The sequence below is a fragment of the Bidens hawaiensis genome, unplaced genomic scaffold (genome assembly GCF_021521415.1).
Source record: "Bidens hawaiensis isolate Kalapana, Puna unplaced genomic scaffold, B.hawaiensis_p1.1 tig00011438_1, whole genome shotgun sequence".
NCBI lineage: Eukaryota > Viridiplantae > Streptophyta > Magnoliopsida > Asterales > Asteraceae > Bidens > Bidens hawaiensis.
Genome location: NW_027491891.1, coordinates 357,192 through 364,853, shown reverse-complemented (window position 1 = coordinate 364,853; position 7,662 = coordinate 357,192). Strand labels below are relative to the sequence as shown.

The following is a 7,662-nucleotide window of genomic DNA, read 5'->3' as shown; positions in this document are numbered from 1 at the left end:
ATTCATGAAACATTTAGAAGGAACGAAAAAGGGTATTCAATATAAGCGGCTTATTATTAGTCAACAAGGAAAAGTCTTTGGTCAAGTAAGTGACGACAAGTTTGATTTGAAGCATTAGATGGTCAACTAAGTGACGACCGACGAAAAGTTTGTTTTCTCAACATAAAATAAGTTATAGGATTTTTTTTCTTTGGTTTAAAAAAAATAATAGAATATTTGTGATTTTTATTTTAAACCAGGTAACGAACCTGTCTGTTTGATTGGCATTGGTTGAGCTCGTTATAACACCGATACTAAAGAAACATAAATATTAGATCCCCAAAAACAGTATTAACACACCTATAAAACAATTGAAAATGATTTGCGACACTGAATTCTGACTTTTATCTTTATGTAGAATGAATAATATGTTTAGGTCTGATGATTACTTCCATTAAACTTTTATAAAATTATAAGATTACCATTTACAAACTCTATAATAGTATAATTTACACAAAAACAAAACACCTAAAACTCAACACCTATGCTTATTTTGTTTTGAGCGAGATCCATCGTGCGCTTAAAATCTGAAACAAAGCATGTTATTTCCCCATATGAACCCGTAACTGAGTCTAAGGGTAGAGGATTAGATGTCGATGTTTGACTTTATTATTTAATCTAGTTTAATCATTTTGTAAATTTTAATAGCCTTTAAATAACTCGGTATTTTTATATCAACAATCAAAAAAATAGAAAATATATATTTTAACTTCTCAAGAATATTCTTATACAGTGGTTTACGTAATCGTCAGATAATCTATATAGATGGTGTGTTCTAAACCACGTAACGGTATCCACCTAAAGTCAACAACACATCTAATGTCACAGTAGTGTGTACTAGAGGTGCATAAACCGGTTTAAAAATCAAAACCGGTTTGGGTTAAAACTGGTTCGGTATGGTTAACAAAAGTCAAAACCGGTTTATGATCGGTTTCGGTTCGGGTTGAAACCGGTTTCTTAACATGTTACGACCGGTTTTGGTTCGGGTTTTGATCGTTTCGGTTCGGGTTTTAACCGGTTTTTATCCTGTTTTTGTCCTGTTTTGGCCGGTTTCGGTTCGGTTAACCGATTTGAAACCGGTTTTGGTGGAGAAAACTACAAACCGGATCCAAACCTCCGGTTTCAACTGGTTCCAAACCATTTTCTACATAATCAGTTTCAAACCGGTTCGGGTTCAATTTAATTTTTAAGTCGGTTCAGTTAACCAGTTTGTTTGCCCTACTCTAGTGTACAAATCTCCGGGCATTTTTGCTGTCTTGGGCTGGTTCCGAATAGGAACTTTCCTTTCCATGTATAAATATTAATTTATTTAAGACAACGTCTTTTTCTTAAATGACCTAAAATAACATTATTGAATTAGTTGAATGGTTTCGTGTTCTACTTCTCTTTTTCCTCATTTCTTGGCCGTCACATTTGTTTTCTTTTTGGATATTGACCCGTAAGTTTACAAGATATTAGGGGTGTAATCGATTAACATCTATATTGTTTTCGTTAAATAACAAACATTAAAAAATAATCACAATTACAGTTATATTCAAATACAGATACGTAACATTCGGTACATAAAAATAACAGCTAAAATATAATGGATCACTCGTCCCTGTAACAGAATAAAAAAAAAGTGCTATCTTGGTTAACGAAATGAATCTACGATTATACAAGGAATTTCATTCAATCAAAAACGATATCCCTTCGCACCCCTCTGTTTTTTTCTTTTTCATTTCTTTTCTTTTTCACCTTACTTTCTCGAGACCACTGCCGCCGCTGTCACCACCACCATCTATCTGCCACCGCCACCACAACCTGACTACCGCCACACCACTATCGTCGCAACCACCACCATCGTCGTTGCCATTTTGTTATTTTGATCAATCTTCTTTATATATGAGGTAGGGGCATTTTTGTTTTTGCATCTTTTAATTTGTGTTTAACAAACAACATAAAGTAATCATTTTATTTCAAGGTTAATCAAAAAGGCAAATGAATAAATAATAATAATAATAATAACTCATTTTGTTCCCTCTATTCCTAAAAGTTAGATGTAAGGCTGTCTACATCTTACACTCTTCATACCGTACCATAGTTTTACTATTTGTGGGATATACTGAATAGTGAGTACGATGATAATGATGATGATGATGATGATGATGATGATGATGATTTGTTCCCTTGTTCAATTCATACTTTTATCCATTCCATAACTCATTACCCTATACGAAAGAGACTTTTATTTTAACTATCTCATTATAAAACAAGTTTTTTAAATCAACCTAACTAAAAATTTGAATATGTGATTCTTTATTTGACAATCTGATTACAATTATATAATTGAAAACATTGAAAGCCTAAAATATGGATGTAACTCGTAAGGCTATCAGGTGTGGACATTGTTTTACCGCTGAAGAGCTAAGGTGGAGGCCGCCCCGATATTGTTGGTGCCGCCCAACGGAAAATTTTTGTGAAAATTTTACCGTTTAACTCACCGCCCAAATACTCTTCTCCCTTCCTTTAATTTCTTATTATTCTTATTATAAACCCAAGTTTAATTGCACAAATTCTTCATCTGAACAGAGGAGAAAATGGAGCAGGGCGGTGGTCTGGTGGAGAAGGCGGGTGGGGTGGAGAAGAAAGTGGAGCAGCTAATATTAATTTAATATTGGAATTGTGATGTTCTTATAAAAAAAATCTTTTTATAATTAGTTAAGTAGGTTAATTAGTTTTTAGTTAGTAACTTTTTTTATTAGTTTTTTTCAAAAAAAAAAAAAACAAATAAACATGTTTGCATAATTTTTTTATGAACGTCCCGGTATAAATTTTAACGAATACAGATTTTTTTGTTTCAAATAATATTTTTTTAGTCTCGTAAACGCTTTGACACGTGTATGGTCCGGTAAGCTTGGCGAAATAATTTACGTTTTTGACTACCTGAAAACAATGTAGTTTTATCATAGTTATATTTAATTTTTAAGTTGAATTATATTAATTTATTTTAGTTGTCTTTATTATTATTTTTAAAAAGAGAGTGAAATGGTAAATTGGTGACAATTTCCATGCTATTTTAAAAGAGACTGAAATGGAGTGGGGTAGGATGTGTCGCTGACGTGACATTGTAAAATAGGAAGCAAATGACATCTATACCATATAGTCTATCTAAGGGTGTGTCGAACCAGATCAATTGAAAAATCAAAAGACAAACCGGAGTGTTGCGTGCCACGATCTGGCACCACACCCAAGTTTCCATACCTTCAAGTTTCAACTCGATGCCAGCAACTTTTATGTGTTCTTGTTTTTGTTAGTTTGATAATTCTCAGTTTAGTATCTTTGTTTTGTAGTGGGTAGTTTATTAAGTAGCGGGTCGGTTATGGATTATGAATGAAAATATTATGATTTAAGAATCAAGTGTATATTCTATCTAAATTTCTAATCTGGATATTTTCTATTTTCTTTGGACCATTTAATTCACGAACGAGGTTCGTATCACGGATGAATATAGGCGGATTGATTGTGGGCTGTTTTGGGCCGGTTCGGCCTGATGATTTCATCTTTGTTGGGCCACTATGGGCTGCAAGCTAAAATAGACTGGAGTCTTGGACTGCTTTGTTGGTTAAGTAGATAGCATCATAGTAATATTTCTAGCAAAGCATTTTTACTAAATTTGGTGTGGAAGAAAATAAAATATATTGCATTTGATAATTGGTGTTATTTCGTAAACTTATTTTGTATTTAAGGCTAGTTTGGGTATCATAGATGTTAACTATCTTATACACATAAGCCAGTCAGCCTGACTAACGAAAAAACTTCAAATCGAGACTGACCCATTTTATGGCATGATTCCAACCTTTGATCCAGTCCATGGGTTGCTTTGTTCTTGAATTTCTGTTTTCGGGCCGGTGCGGTCAACACAAATATCAAAAGTTTTTACTAAATTACACTAATAATTTGATTGCAATACTTTTTATTGTTACCCTCTTATTGTAAAGTTCTAGTTACGTCACAAAAGATGTTACAAAGAATAGATAATAATGAAACTATGAGATAATGATAAATCAATAAACGAATGCTATAACTATAATACCATATATAACATATGAAAAAATCAAGCTTATTAATTATTATTGTTGTTATTATTAATATTTATCTAGTTAGTTGGATAAAGATTGATAGTATTTGTACTGGTTTAAAATTCGTATATGTGAAATTACGTACGTATGGGTCAAGATAAGGTTAGTATTTGAGGTAAGGTTCTTGTTTTATTTCTAAATTCGTAACTTTCGTTTTGGTTAGTAAAAAGAAAACCATAACATTAATTATTCAAGTTCTAGTATTTGCCTTGGTACCCACTTTCTGATTCAACAACCTAAACCTATCAAGCAATTCGAATGGAATCATTCCCGTCACGCAAAAACTACGAAGAGCTGGCTGACGTGTTTAGCTTCACCGCGGTTTCAGCCATGAACTTGGCCCTATGGTTCATCTTAGGAGTCAATCTGCTTTTATTGATGCTCAACTATGTGCTGCTTTTGGGCATATGGGCCGCATTGGTTCGATATGGCTTATCACCAGAAACGTTACTCGAGGTTCTATTATTTATTCTAGGGTGTTTCTATATAATGTATACTGCAAACAAGGCCATTGATTTAACAAGTCGGGTGTATTTTGTTACATGGGTCGTATTGGGGTCAACTTTCGTGATCATTGGAGTTGTAGGAGTGATCATAGCCGTTTACCGGATCATAAAAAGAAAGAATGAAACCAGCAACCAGATGCTTATGAAGATCCTAAACAACTCAACTATGTTGTTTGTCAATGGTTACGCGGTCTTATGTTTCTTGTGTGTCAAGCAGGAGAACAACGTTTGGAAAATATTGGGGGCTGTATTTTTGGGAGTTCTAGGATTACTTTGTTTGATATCGTGCACTTGGCGGCTTGTTAGCTCGTTGCGAGAATATCGTACTCGCAATGTGCGTGTATCAAACTCGAATGAAGTAGCTTGATCGATTCACAGCATCTGTTTATTCATATGGAATTTTGATTTGTTTCATAGCATAGTAAATATCTTTTTGTGCAATTGATGGATATATATTCTTCGTTTTATTTTTGTGAATCTTTTAACAATTATTTATTCAAGAGATTTTCACACAGATTAATAAATCAATATCAGTTTATGCATTATCTATCTTTTGTTAGTCATGTGTGCAATAAATTATACTTCATAGAAGTTTGAACTTGCTTTACGTGTCATAAGAGGATAACTAATCTAATCTAGATGTTTATAGCTTTGATACAATGGCGTGGGGCATCATTTGAAAAACTATATGTACGAAAGTCGCAAAAGCTACAAAACATTGAGGACGATTTTGGCAGTTACTACTCTACTCCATTTGAAAATTAATAAGCTATTAAACAAACTAAGAAGGATGAATTCAACCTTGAGTTAATGATAAAATCTAACGGAGTTAACGAGTTTAACGACGTTGGCAACAACTGAGAAACCTCAATGGTCTAATTGCAAAAAGAAAATCATATGAATGTAAATCGCAAAAGTAACCAATCTCATAGACGATTTTGACACTTTACTCTTTTAAATATTATATAAATATTAAAAACCATTATTTTGGTCGGTCTCTCATGTATCAGTATTCATTAAATTTTCATGTTCAATCACACACGTGATGATGACTCTTCATTGTTAATGTATTACTCATCCTAAATCCGTTATGGTTTATTACTTTCTCACAATCTTATAGACGTTTTTAACACTTTACTCTTTTAAATATTCTAATTAACAAGATCATGCAAAATCCTTAAATCAACTTTACTTTCAAACGTTAAAAAAATTAAAAATAAAAATTGTTGGTAAGGTAAGTAATAAAACTTCAGGGGTACAAACTGAAAACAAAACATTTATAAACTCTGTCCTCCGTTATATATTTCGTCAAACCCTCCATCACCGTCAATCCATCCGTTCAAACACCGGCGACCAGGTAAACTTTGAATACTCAATTGCTTAATTTCTTCAAAAAATATTATCAATTTACGCTTTTATTTGCTTATTAATTCAGCTAATTACAGTAGCATCGTATATATATATATATATATATATATATATCTGATGTACGTTTATAATAATTAGGGATCTTATGAATCTATAGACCAATTTGCATCACGATCTATAACATATTTAAATTTATTATGAAATTATTAGATAGATTATAAATTAGGGTTTATTGAAACATAATAATTTTTCTAATTGTAATTATATAAATAGTTGATCAACAACATACTGCGTTACAAGGTCAATTTCCATGTTATTATTTTTGCAGGAAATTTATTATTTGTTGCATCTAATTATCAACAATGGGAACCCCCGAGACCTCTTGTGAGGGACCGTATACTAGACGACATCGGTGGAGCCTTTGGTATGGGTGCGGTTGGGGGCTCGGCTTTTCATTTCCTGAAAGGCACATACAACTCACCCAAAGGCTTGCGGTTTGTTAGCGGGTGCCAAGCGGTGCAGATGAATGCTCCACGCGTTGGCGGCAGTTTTGCAGTCTGGGGCGGGCTTTTCTCCACTTTTGATTGCACGATGGTGTACTTCCGCCAGAAAGAGGATCCGTGGAACTCGATAATAGCCGGTGCTGCCACCGGAGGGTTTCTCCAGATGCGGCAGGGGCTCGGTGCAGCCTCACGATCGGCGGCTTTTGGTGGGGTTTTACTTGCTATGATCGAGGGGGCCGGAATCATGTTGAATAAGATCATGAGTGCGCCACAGAATTTGCCTCCAATGGAAGAGGCGTTACCGGCTAACATGCCGCCAATTCCCATGGCACATATGTCTAATCAGGGCCATCAGGCTCAAGTAAACATTGATGGCATGACATCATCATCGTCTTCATGGTTTGGAGGGCTGTTTGGTGGCGGGAAACAAGAGGAAACTAGCCCGAGCAATGGCGCAAAGACACAGGTTTTAGAGAGCTTTGATGCTCCGAACCTGCCTTCATTTGAATACAAGTAAGTTAGCAGATAAAGGTTTTGGAGTTTTGGAATGAGATTGGAGGTTATATTTCACTTGTGAGGTTTGTTTTGAGACATTGTTTTTGTGTACAAGTTTCTAACCAAATAATCAACAATCAGGCTAAACCGCTGCTGGCTCTGATATCACTCACTTGTTAAATTGCTACTTAACTTGTTATAAATGTATTTAAGCCACTTAAGTAATTATTACATAATCTCAACATGAGCAAAGGGTCGTTGCAGACTTGGAAAAGAAAGATGCCACAAGATCATTAGCCCACATACTAATTTAATGTAAATGGCGGGTAGAGATGCGTGATGCAACTAGGGGTGTTTACGGGCGAAGACGCTCGCAATTAATTTGAGATTAGATCTATAAAAAGCTCAAAACTGGTTGAGCCTATCGAGCTTGAGCCTCAAATAAAGCTTGTTTGATTATCGAGTTTGAGCTAGAGTCTTGTATGGGATCAATTTGAGATCAATAAAAAGCGTGACACGAGCTGAGCCCAATTGAGCTTGAACCTTAACTACAGCTCGTTTCGTTTGGTTATCGAGCCCGAGCTAGAGCCTTGTATGCGAAGATCGTTTAGGCCCGTCAAGTTTTACCAA

General features: G+C 34.7%; 1 pseudogene across 1 annotated transcript; it reads left to right on the top strand.

The window, feature by feature from the left end:
- The first annotated feature begins 5,956 nt into the window (after positions 1-5,956).
- LOC143537946 (mitochondrial import inner membrane translocase subunit TIM17-2 pseudogene) lies at positions 5,957-7,295 on the top strand (annotated as a pseudogene). The gene is made up of 2 exons (XR_013136169.1): positions 5,957-6,023; positions 6,363-7,295. The product of XR_013136169.1 is annotated as a mitochondrial import inner membrane translocase subunit TIM17-2 pseudogene (transcript).
- The last annotated feature ends 367 nt before the right edge of the window (positions 7,296-7,662 follow it).